The sequence below is a fragment of the Vulpes vulpes genome, unplaced genomic scaffold (assembly GCF_048418805.1).
Source record: "Vulpes vulpes isolate BD-2025 unplaced genomic scaffold, VulVul3 u000000669, whole genome shotgun sequence".
Taxonomy (NCBI): domain Eukaryota; kingdom Metazoa; phylum Chordata; class Mammalia; order Carnivora; family Canidae; genus Vulpes; species Vulpes vulpes.
This window is the reverse complement of record NW_027325820.1, coordinates 52,636-62,154: the sequence shown is the minus strand read 5'-3', so window position 1 is coordinate 62,154 and position 9,519 is coordinate 52,636. Positions and strand designations below refer to the sequence as shown.

The 9,519-nt window shown below is 38.3% G+C and overlaps 2 pseudogenes; both read right to left on the bottom strand.

Moving 5' to 3' along the window:
• Positions 1 to 636: 636 nt before the first annotated feature.
• On the bottom strand, positions 637 to 1,633 carry LOC112912448 (ral guanine nucleotide dissociation stimulator pseudogene; annotated as a pseudogene).
• Positions 1,634 to 1,680: 47 nt separating this feature from the next.
• Positions 1,681 to 3,880, bottom strand: LOC112912447 (protein Lines homolog 1 pseudogene; annotated as a pseudogene).
• Between the last annotated feature and the right edge of the window lie 5,639 nt (positions 3,881 to 9,519).

The window sequence follows — 9,519 nt, the reverse complement described above, 5'->3', positions numbered from 1 at the left end:
TTCCAGTTATGGAATGAATAAGTCATGGGAATGCAGGATAGGCACAGCATAGGAAATGTACTCAGTGGTATTGTAACAGTGTTGTATGGTGACAGATGGTAGCTATGCTTGTGGTGAGCAACAAAAAATACTTCAATAAAAAAGAAGTATATGGAGACTCCCGGGTGGCTCAGCAGTTCAACAGCTGCCTTCAGCCCAGGGAGTGATCTTGGAGTCCCGGGATCAAGTCTCGCATTGGGCTCCCTGCATGAAGCCTGCTTCTCCCTCTGCCTATGTCTCTGCCTCTTTCTCTCTGTGTCTCTCATGAATAAATAAATAAAATATTTTAAAAGTATATGATTTAAAAAAAGATAAAGCTTCTATTTGTTCAAAATGCTCAAACCAGAATTTTTTTCTAAAATAAAAGAGGATTTAATACAATAATATTGAAATCTACCATTTACTATTTAAGATGATGAAATATTGGTCCTCCAAATAAGTAAAGAGATGGAAGGACATGGTGTTGAGCAGATGGGTCCCATGCCCATTGTTACCCCTGGACAACAGCTCAGCCCTGAGGTTGACTGTGACCAGTTCTTCCGGTTTGTGAGTTCCGTTGGCCAGCTAAGATCGGGGCTCCAGCTGGCAGGACAGGATTTAGCTCTCCTCTACACTGAGCCACTTCCCAGACTGGAACCAGGCCCTAAATGGATGCTTAGGCTCTATGTTGTAATGATCTGCAGCCACCTGGAGCAGCATGATCTCAGTCATGACTCTGTATTCCTTATTCTTCTTCTGGTGGCTGATCTCATTCTCCTCCAGGTACTCCTCCATTGCAGTATCCAGCATGAGCAGGTCAGTGAGGAAGGTGCCAAGGAATGGGACGACACCTTTCTTCTGCCACCCCCTCTTCCATGCTCTCTGGACATTTATCCCCAGGGTTCCAACTTTAGATGGCCCTTCCTGGATAAGCAGTTTTCTGCTCTGCGGATTGTCTTTGGTGCACATTGTTTTAAATGTTCAAAGTTTCTTCCTGGAAACTTTGGCCCATGTATTCTTCAGGCGGTGAATTGAGGCACTCTACAGAGCAGAGAGGATGGCATGCATGGAGGAGTAGTTCCACAAGATTTGACAGGGCTTGGCCACCTTGATCCAGTGCTCCGCCACCATGGCCCTGTCCCGGGCTGTCATGCGTGGGTTGCCAAGGCAGGTGGTGATGACACAGTTGGCCACATCATTGAACTGGGTGATGGTGGCACGGACTGTGCATGCTGGGTTCGTTCCGCTTGGACCAGATGGAGCCCAGGCACTGTTGGGGCACCACCTTCTTGAACAGATCTGCATCTATGGATGTCAATTGCTCTGCCACCAGCTTGGGAGCGAAGTCCACGAGACCCGGCTTCTCCTCATGCAGCTGGTGCTTGGGGGGTTATGCACCAGTGGCAGGTAGCCTCTGGGGCTGAAGGGTGGCTCTGTCTCTATGTTTAGGGATGGAGTTACAATTCTCAGGAAAGCTGGTGGTCGAACTGACTGCAGTTCATGCAGAAGAAGACATGAGCTCTTGTTCCAGATTTGGAACTGCTGATGGAGGAGATACTGGCTCTGATGCTGGCGGAGATGGTTGAAACAGAGCTAGGGGTGTTTCTAGCTCCATCGGAGGCCCTTTCTCTTGCTCTACAGCTGGAAGGAGCCATGGAGCTGTCACCTCTGACTCTGGGAAGCATCAGAAGCCCAGGGGACCGAAGCATGGGCATTTCTGTGACTACCAAGAGCAGCCCAAAAGCTAAGTTCAATTTGGTTGCTGCTTCAGTCCTGGACAAGTGACGAGCCACAACCACAAATATTTATACTATCTTTAGGTTCAGTTACATCAAAATACTTGCAAATTGTGAAAAAACTAGCCCCGTCTTTTTGCAGTAATTTTAAATATCTTACTAAATATTCGAGGAAACAGGTTTCTGATGAAATAGAAAAGTCAAGAAGAACTGAAGAATCAAATCCTATATTTTTCAATAAGAATAAGAAAATACAGTGTGGATTATAGCCATATTCATGTGTGCGATGGTTCCACATTTCTTTTTCTTGGGTCAAGCCTTCAGTAGCTTTACACTGTCTGGTCAACTTTAGGTAGATGCCCAGTGATGCTTGGTGGCCTCCAGCATGTCATCATCTTGTTCTAGGACGACCCTGGAGATCCACTCACATGGATTGTGCAACTGAAGAGAGGGCTGAAGATGAGGCTTTAAGAATGTCAATAACTCAGACATGAAACTCTGTAAATCAACTTTTATTTCATTTGCTGAAGTACAACTTTGAAACTTGATTTCTAAGGATTTAATGATAAGTAGGCTTGCTGCTCTGAGAATCACGTGATCTGGACCATGGACACACTCACATGCAGGTTGAACTTCATCTCCACCAGAGCAGGGAGGTTTTCCATGGACAGACAACATCTTCAATAAGCCCAAATCCACAGTTTGCAAAACAGCATCTGCTAAAGCCAACATGTCTACATCTAAATGCTGGTCTGGTGGCATCAGGGCAGGGCCAGATCCCTGACAAAGGTCTTCACCCACTTTCCAGAGAAGGCACTTTTTGATGAATATGATGAACTTCCTCTTGACAAAAACCTCAACAGGCCAGGTAATGACATCTAGCACACAAGAAGGTTTCAAAAATAAAATCTTCTGGCAAGTGAAATGTAGTTTCAGATGGATTCTGGAACCTATAAGAAGTTCAAGCAATTCCAGGGAACATATCATGCTGTTTATTATTTTAGAGGTGTCTTGGCAGCTTTTGAAATGCAGAGAAAATAAGGAATTGTACAAAACTTCAAAAATAGTATCAAAAGGAGTCAGGAACTGCTTTAAAATTTCTGTTTCTTGTGAACATGTATCTTTAAAGATTTCTTTTATTATAACAGTAAGGGTCCAGAGGCAATATATCGCCTTCTCATTTTCAGGGTATTCAGAGAAATTATTTTGGCAAAAAGCAACCCAGGAATTACTCAATGTTACCTTTTCCCTTAATTGGAAATATAGAAGTAGCCCAAGGCACTTTGCAGCCATGTGACATAACAATTTATCCGAGTTTTGGAACATACACGTTAACTTAGAATTGATGTAAGATGATTTTAGAAGAATTTTAATTACATCTCTGTATTTTTCCTTTGCATGGGAGTCAGTTTCAACAGACAATATTCTGGTTATCATCACTTTGATTACTGTTAACTGACAGAGTGTTATTTCTGGGGCACTGCATATTGGTGAGTGTTTCTTCAAACACAGAGGCACTACAGAAATGGAAGCCAAATTGGCAGAGGATGGCTGATGCTTGCCCTGGACATCATAGTGGTTTGAGCATTCTGAAGAGGTGGTTGTAGAGCAATCTTGATCTAAAGATGCTGGGTTGAGATAATTTTTTTTGGGGGGGGGGTTAATAATTCTTTATTAGGATTCAGGTTCCAATTAAGGTAGAAAGCAGTGGCAAGAGGGGTGCAGGGAAGGGGATGATGAGGGGATACCAGGCCTGGCTAGCTGGACCACTGCCAGAGGCCTAATGGGAGCCCTGAGCTGGGGGGTGGGATGGGGTAGGGGCCAGGGCTGGGGCCAGCCTACGGCCTGGACAGGAGTCAGTGGATGGTGTATCGTACATAGGGAACCTCAACGTCCTTGCCGCTCTCGTCATTGCAGCACAGCTCAAGCACCAGTGCCCGCACATGGCTGCCCAGTTTTCGCTTCCACACATGGCTTACAATCTCTGTCATCAGCTGATCCAACCATTCCTTGAGCTTGGCAGCTGGCACGAAGAAGGAGTAGAACATGGACACACCCTGGGACAGCATAGTGATCTCCAATTTATGCTCTGTCTTAAAGTAGTCAGGAAACTGTTTGAGCGTCATCTCCTCACCATTAGGCTGCAGACCCTGGACCTCTCTTATCCGATTTGTTCAATTGTTTGTTTTTTTTCCTATCCTGTTTCTTTGCATGATGGCAGAGAATAGCTTTACACTTTCAAGGTACAACATTCCAAAGAGAAAGGTGATTAGAGAGCACAAATGCTTATATTTGTGGGTGGTGGCACAGATTTGACATCACTTTTTATAAACTATGATTTCTGTTTTAATTTTATCTCAATTTATTATTGCTACTCTTTAGTCATGAGTTTATTTAAAATAGTATCAATTCAAAATATATCCATGAGAATTTCCCTACAGAGTGTCATGTTAAATATATCAGCAAAGTCTTGGCATTTCTACCAGCTGGTATACTGTATTCTGATATAATTGACAAACTTGAGTGGTTGGAGTGAAACATCATATAGGATGAGATTTCTGATTTTCTCTGGCCTATTCTTTCCAGCAAAACTCTTTAATGTAACAGACTATTTATTTTAATATTAAGAGTATTGCTTAATATCAGATAATACATGGAATTTGTAAGTAGACTATTTTGAAACAGACAAAAAATCTTGATAATCTTTTTGTAACAGCTTTATTTAGGTAGAACTCACAAAACATGTAATTCAACCATTTGAAGTATAAATTTAATGCGGGTTTGTTTTTTTTTTTTTTTTTTTTTTTGGTATATCCACAGAGTTGTGCAACTGTCATCACAAAATCAACTTTGGAAGGTTTCCTTCATCTCAAAAAAACACAACTACCCAATAGTAGTCATCCTTTTTTTTTTTTTTTTTGTCAATTTCACATTTTCTTTAACCAGAAATTCTAGAACAGTGTGAAATATCATGTACACTTTTAAATAGAAATACAGGGATACAAGTAGAGCTGGACATTTTTAATTGAATAGAAAATTTGAAAGAAATGGAACTAAAACCACTAATGGAAATATTACAGATAACTCAGCCAATTGGATCTTAAACTTGCTGCTCCTAATCTGGTCTCTACCTGGGTGAAGGAAGCCAATCTCTATGGTACTCTTCAATCCAACAATTTGGAAGTCACTCCAGAATCTTTATATCTAGTTACTTCCAGTCTAGCATCAATTTTTAATTTACTGTTACTTCCTAAATATTTTCCTTCTGAACTATCGGGATTTAGAGCAGATCCTCAACAGATATAATCAAAATTATTATAATAGCTTCCAAACCTATTTCACTTTCTCTACACAATTCTCTTGACTTTATCTTATGTGCTGTCGATGTAGTATTCTTGCCAAATAAACCTAACTTGTCACATCAATCTGTTGCTTAACATATTCATGAGTACTCAAACAGATACAGAATATTTCAGTAGTAATTCTTTATTTCCAACAAAATCACTCAGCCTTAGTCAATCATTAATATACCTCTTGTCTCTCTGGATTTGTCTACACTAGACATTTCATATGAAGGTAATCATACGATATTGTAGTCTTTTGTGTCTGGCTTTTTCATTTAGTACAATGATTTTGAATTTCATCTATGCCTTTTTATTGTTGTATCATATTCAATTGTATGGATATACCATTTCTGATTTATCCACTCATCAGTTGAGGGACATTTTAGTTATTTATACGTTTGGACTAGTATGAAAGTGCTGTAAAAATTCATGTACAATTTTTGGTATAGGTATATTTTTATTTTTATTAGATATATACTTAAAAGTGTAATGTTCAGTCATATGGAAACTCTATGATTAACCTATTGAAAAAATGGCTATACTGCTTTCCCAAATGACTGCACCATTATATAGTCCTATCAGCAAGATATGATAATTGTAATTTCTCAATACTCTCATCAGTGCTTGTTATTGTGTGTACTTATTATTTTAGTCACCTCAGTAGGTGTGACATGATATCACATTATGATTTTGATTTTCATTTCGCTGACAGCTAATGATGTTGAACATCTTTTAATATTCACATTAAACATTTATAATCTCTTTTGGAGATATGTCTATTCAGATCTGTTATCCATTCTTAAATTGAATATTTGTCTTATTATTGTTGAGTTGCAAGAGTTCTTAATGTATTCAACATTAGTCACTTAAATATATCATTTACCAAAGTTATTTTTTTCCATTATGAGTTGTCTCTTGACTTAACTCATGATGTCCTTTGAATACAAAATATTATAATTTTGATGAAGTATAATTTATCCACTTTATCTTTTGATGCCTCTGTTTTTTCAACAAATATAAGAAATCATTATTATTATCTTACTTCAGAGTACAGATCATTCATATCTTTGGTGAAGTTTATTCCTAGGTACTTAATTGGTTTTGATGAAATTATAAATGGGATCAATTCATTGATTTCTCTTTCTGCTGTTTCATTATTGGTGTATAGAAATGGAATAGATTTATATACATTAATTTTGTATCATGAAACTTTTCTGAATTTATGTATCAGTCCTAGCAAATTTTTGGTGGAATCTTTCGGGTTTTTCACATAGAGTTTCATGTCATCTGTGAATATTGAAAGTTTGAATTCTTCCTTGCTAATTTAGATGTCTTTTTTTTTTCCTTTTGTTGTCTGATGGCCGAGGCTAAGACTTCCAGGACTATATTAAATAACAGTGGTGAGAACAGATATAATTGTCTTGTTCTTGACCATAAAGGAAAAGCTCTCAGTTTTTCCCCATTGAGGATGCTATATCAGCTGTAGGTCTTTCATCCATGGCCTTTATAATGTTGAGGTATGCTACATCTATCCCTACACTGTTGAGGGTTTTTTTTTCTCAAGAATGGATGCTATATATTGACAAAAGCTTTTTCTGCATCTACCAAGAGGATCATATCTGTTCGTTTATTGATTTACAAATATTGAAATGCCTTGCAGACCAGGAATAAGCCCCACTGGATTATGGTGAATAACTCTTTTAATGCGCTGTTGAATTTAATTTGCTAGTATTTTGTAGAACATTTTGTATCTGTGTTCATCAGGGATATTGGCCTGTAATTCTCCTTTATAGTGAGGCCTTCGTCTGGTTTTAGAATTAAGGTAATGTTGGTCTGATAAAAGGAATTTGGAAGTTCTTCTATTTCTATTTTCTTGGAAAAGTTTTGGAAGAATAGGTATTAACTCTCCCCTAAATGTTTGGTAGAATTCCCCCAGGAAGTCACCTGGCTTTTATTTGTTGGGAGGTTTTTGATTACTGATTAATTTTCCTTGCTGGTTATGGGTCTGTTCAAATTTTCCATTTCTTCCTGTAGCAGTTTTGATAATTAATATGTTTCTAAGAATTTATCCATTTCTTTCAGGTTGTCCAATTTGTTTGCATATAATTTTTCCAAATATTCTCTTATAGTTGTATTTCCGTGTGCTGGTTGTAATGTACCCTCTTTCATTTGCGATTTTGTTTATTTGGGTCCTTTCTCTTTTTTGTAAAGTCTGGCTAGTATTGAAGAAAGACTCATCTATTTGCTGTCTACAAAAACTCATTTTAGACCTAAGGACACTTACAGCCTGAAAATGAAAGACTGGAGAATCATTTACCATTCAAATGGTCCTCAAAAGAAAGCTGGGGTAGCAATAATCATGTCAGAGAACTTAAAGTTTAACCCAAAGACTGTAGTAACAGATGAAGAGGGACACTATATCACTTAAAGGACACTTAAAGGATCTATCCAACAAGAGGACCTAACAATCATGAATATTTATGCCCCTAATGTGGGAGCTGCCAAATATATCAATCAATTAATAACCAAAGTAAAACATACTTAGATGATAATACACTAATAATAGGAGACTTCAAAATGGCATTTTCTGCAAATGACAGATATTCTAAGCAAAACATCTCCAAAGGAACAAGAGCTTTAAATGATACACTGGACAGATGTAGTTCACAGATATTTACAGAACTTTACATCCGAATGCAACTGAATACACATTCTTCTCAAGTACACATGGAAATTTCTCCAGAATAAACCACATACTGGGTCACAAATCAGGTCTCAACCCATACCAAAAGGTTGGGATTTTCCCCTGCATATTTTCAGACCGCAATGCTTTGAAACTACAACTCAATCACACAAAGAAATTTGGAAGAAACTCAAACACGTAGAGGTAAAAGAGCACCCTGCCAAAAGATGAAAGGGTCAATCAGGAAATTAGAGAAGAATTAAAACGATTCGTGGAAACTAATGAAAATGAAGAGACAACCGTTCAAAATCTTTGGAATACAGCAAGAGCAGTCCAGAGAGAGAAATACATCGCAATACAAGCATCTCTCAAAAAACTGGAAAAACAAACAAACAAACAACAAATACATGAGCTAACCTCGCACCTAAAGGAACTGGACAAAGAACAGCAAATAAATGCTACACCCAGCAGAAGAATAGAGTTAATAAATATTGGAGCAGAACTCAATGAAATAGAGACCACAAGAACTATAGAACAGATCAACAAAACTAGGAGTTGGTTCTTTGAAAGAATTAATAAGATAGATAAACCATTAGCAAGCCTTATTAAAAACAAAAGATAAAAGACTTTAATTAATAAAATCACGAATGAGGGGATCCCTGGGTGGCACAGCAGATTGGCGCCTGCCTTTGGCCCAGGGCGCAATCCTGGAGACCCGGGATCGAATCCCATGTCGGGCTCCTGGTGCATGGAGCCTGCTTCTCCCTCTGCCTCTCTCTCTCTCTCTCTCTCTCTCTCTCTCTCTCTCTCTGTGTGTGTGTGTGTGTGTGTGTGTGTTTGTGTGACTATCATAAATAAATACAAATTTTAAAAATGTTTAAAAAAATAAAATAAAAACATGAATGAAAAAGGAGAGATCACAACCAATACCAAGGAAATGCAAATGATTTTAAAAACATATTATGAACAGCTATACACCAATAAATTAGGCAATCTAGAAGAAATGGACGCATTTCTGGAAAACCACAAACTACCAAAACTGGAACAGGAAGAAATAGAAAATCTGAACAGGCCATTAACCAGGAAGGAAATTGAAGCAGTCATCAAAAACCTCCCGAGACACAAAAGTCCAGGGCCACATGGCTTCCCAGGGGAAATCTATCAAACCTTTAAAGAAGAAACAATACCTATTCTACTAAAGGTGTTCCAAAAGATAGAAAGAAACAGAATACTTCCAAACTCGTTTTATGAGGCCAGCATCCCCTTATTTCCAAAACCAGACAAAGACCCCACCAAAAAGGAGAATCTCAGAGAGACCAATCTCTCTGATGAACACAGATGCAAAAATTCCCAACAAGATACTAGATAATAGGATCCAACAGTACATTAAGAAGATTATTACCATGACCAACTGTGATTTATCCCCGGGATGCAAGGTTGGTTCTACACTCATAAAACAATCAACGTGACAGAAAATATCAACAAAAGAAAAAACAAGAACCATATGATCCTCTCCATAGATGCAGAGAAAGCATTTGACAAAATACACCATCCATTCCTGATCAAAACTCTTCAGAGTGTAAGGATAGAGGGAACATTCCTCAACATCTTAAAAGCCATCTATGAAAAGCCCACAGCAATTATCATTCTCAATGGGAAAACACTGAGCCTTTCCCCTAAGATCAGGAACACGACAGGGATGTCCACTCTCACCACTGCTATTCAACATAGTATTAGA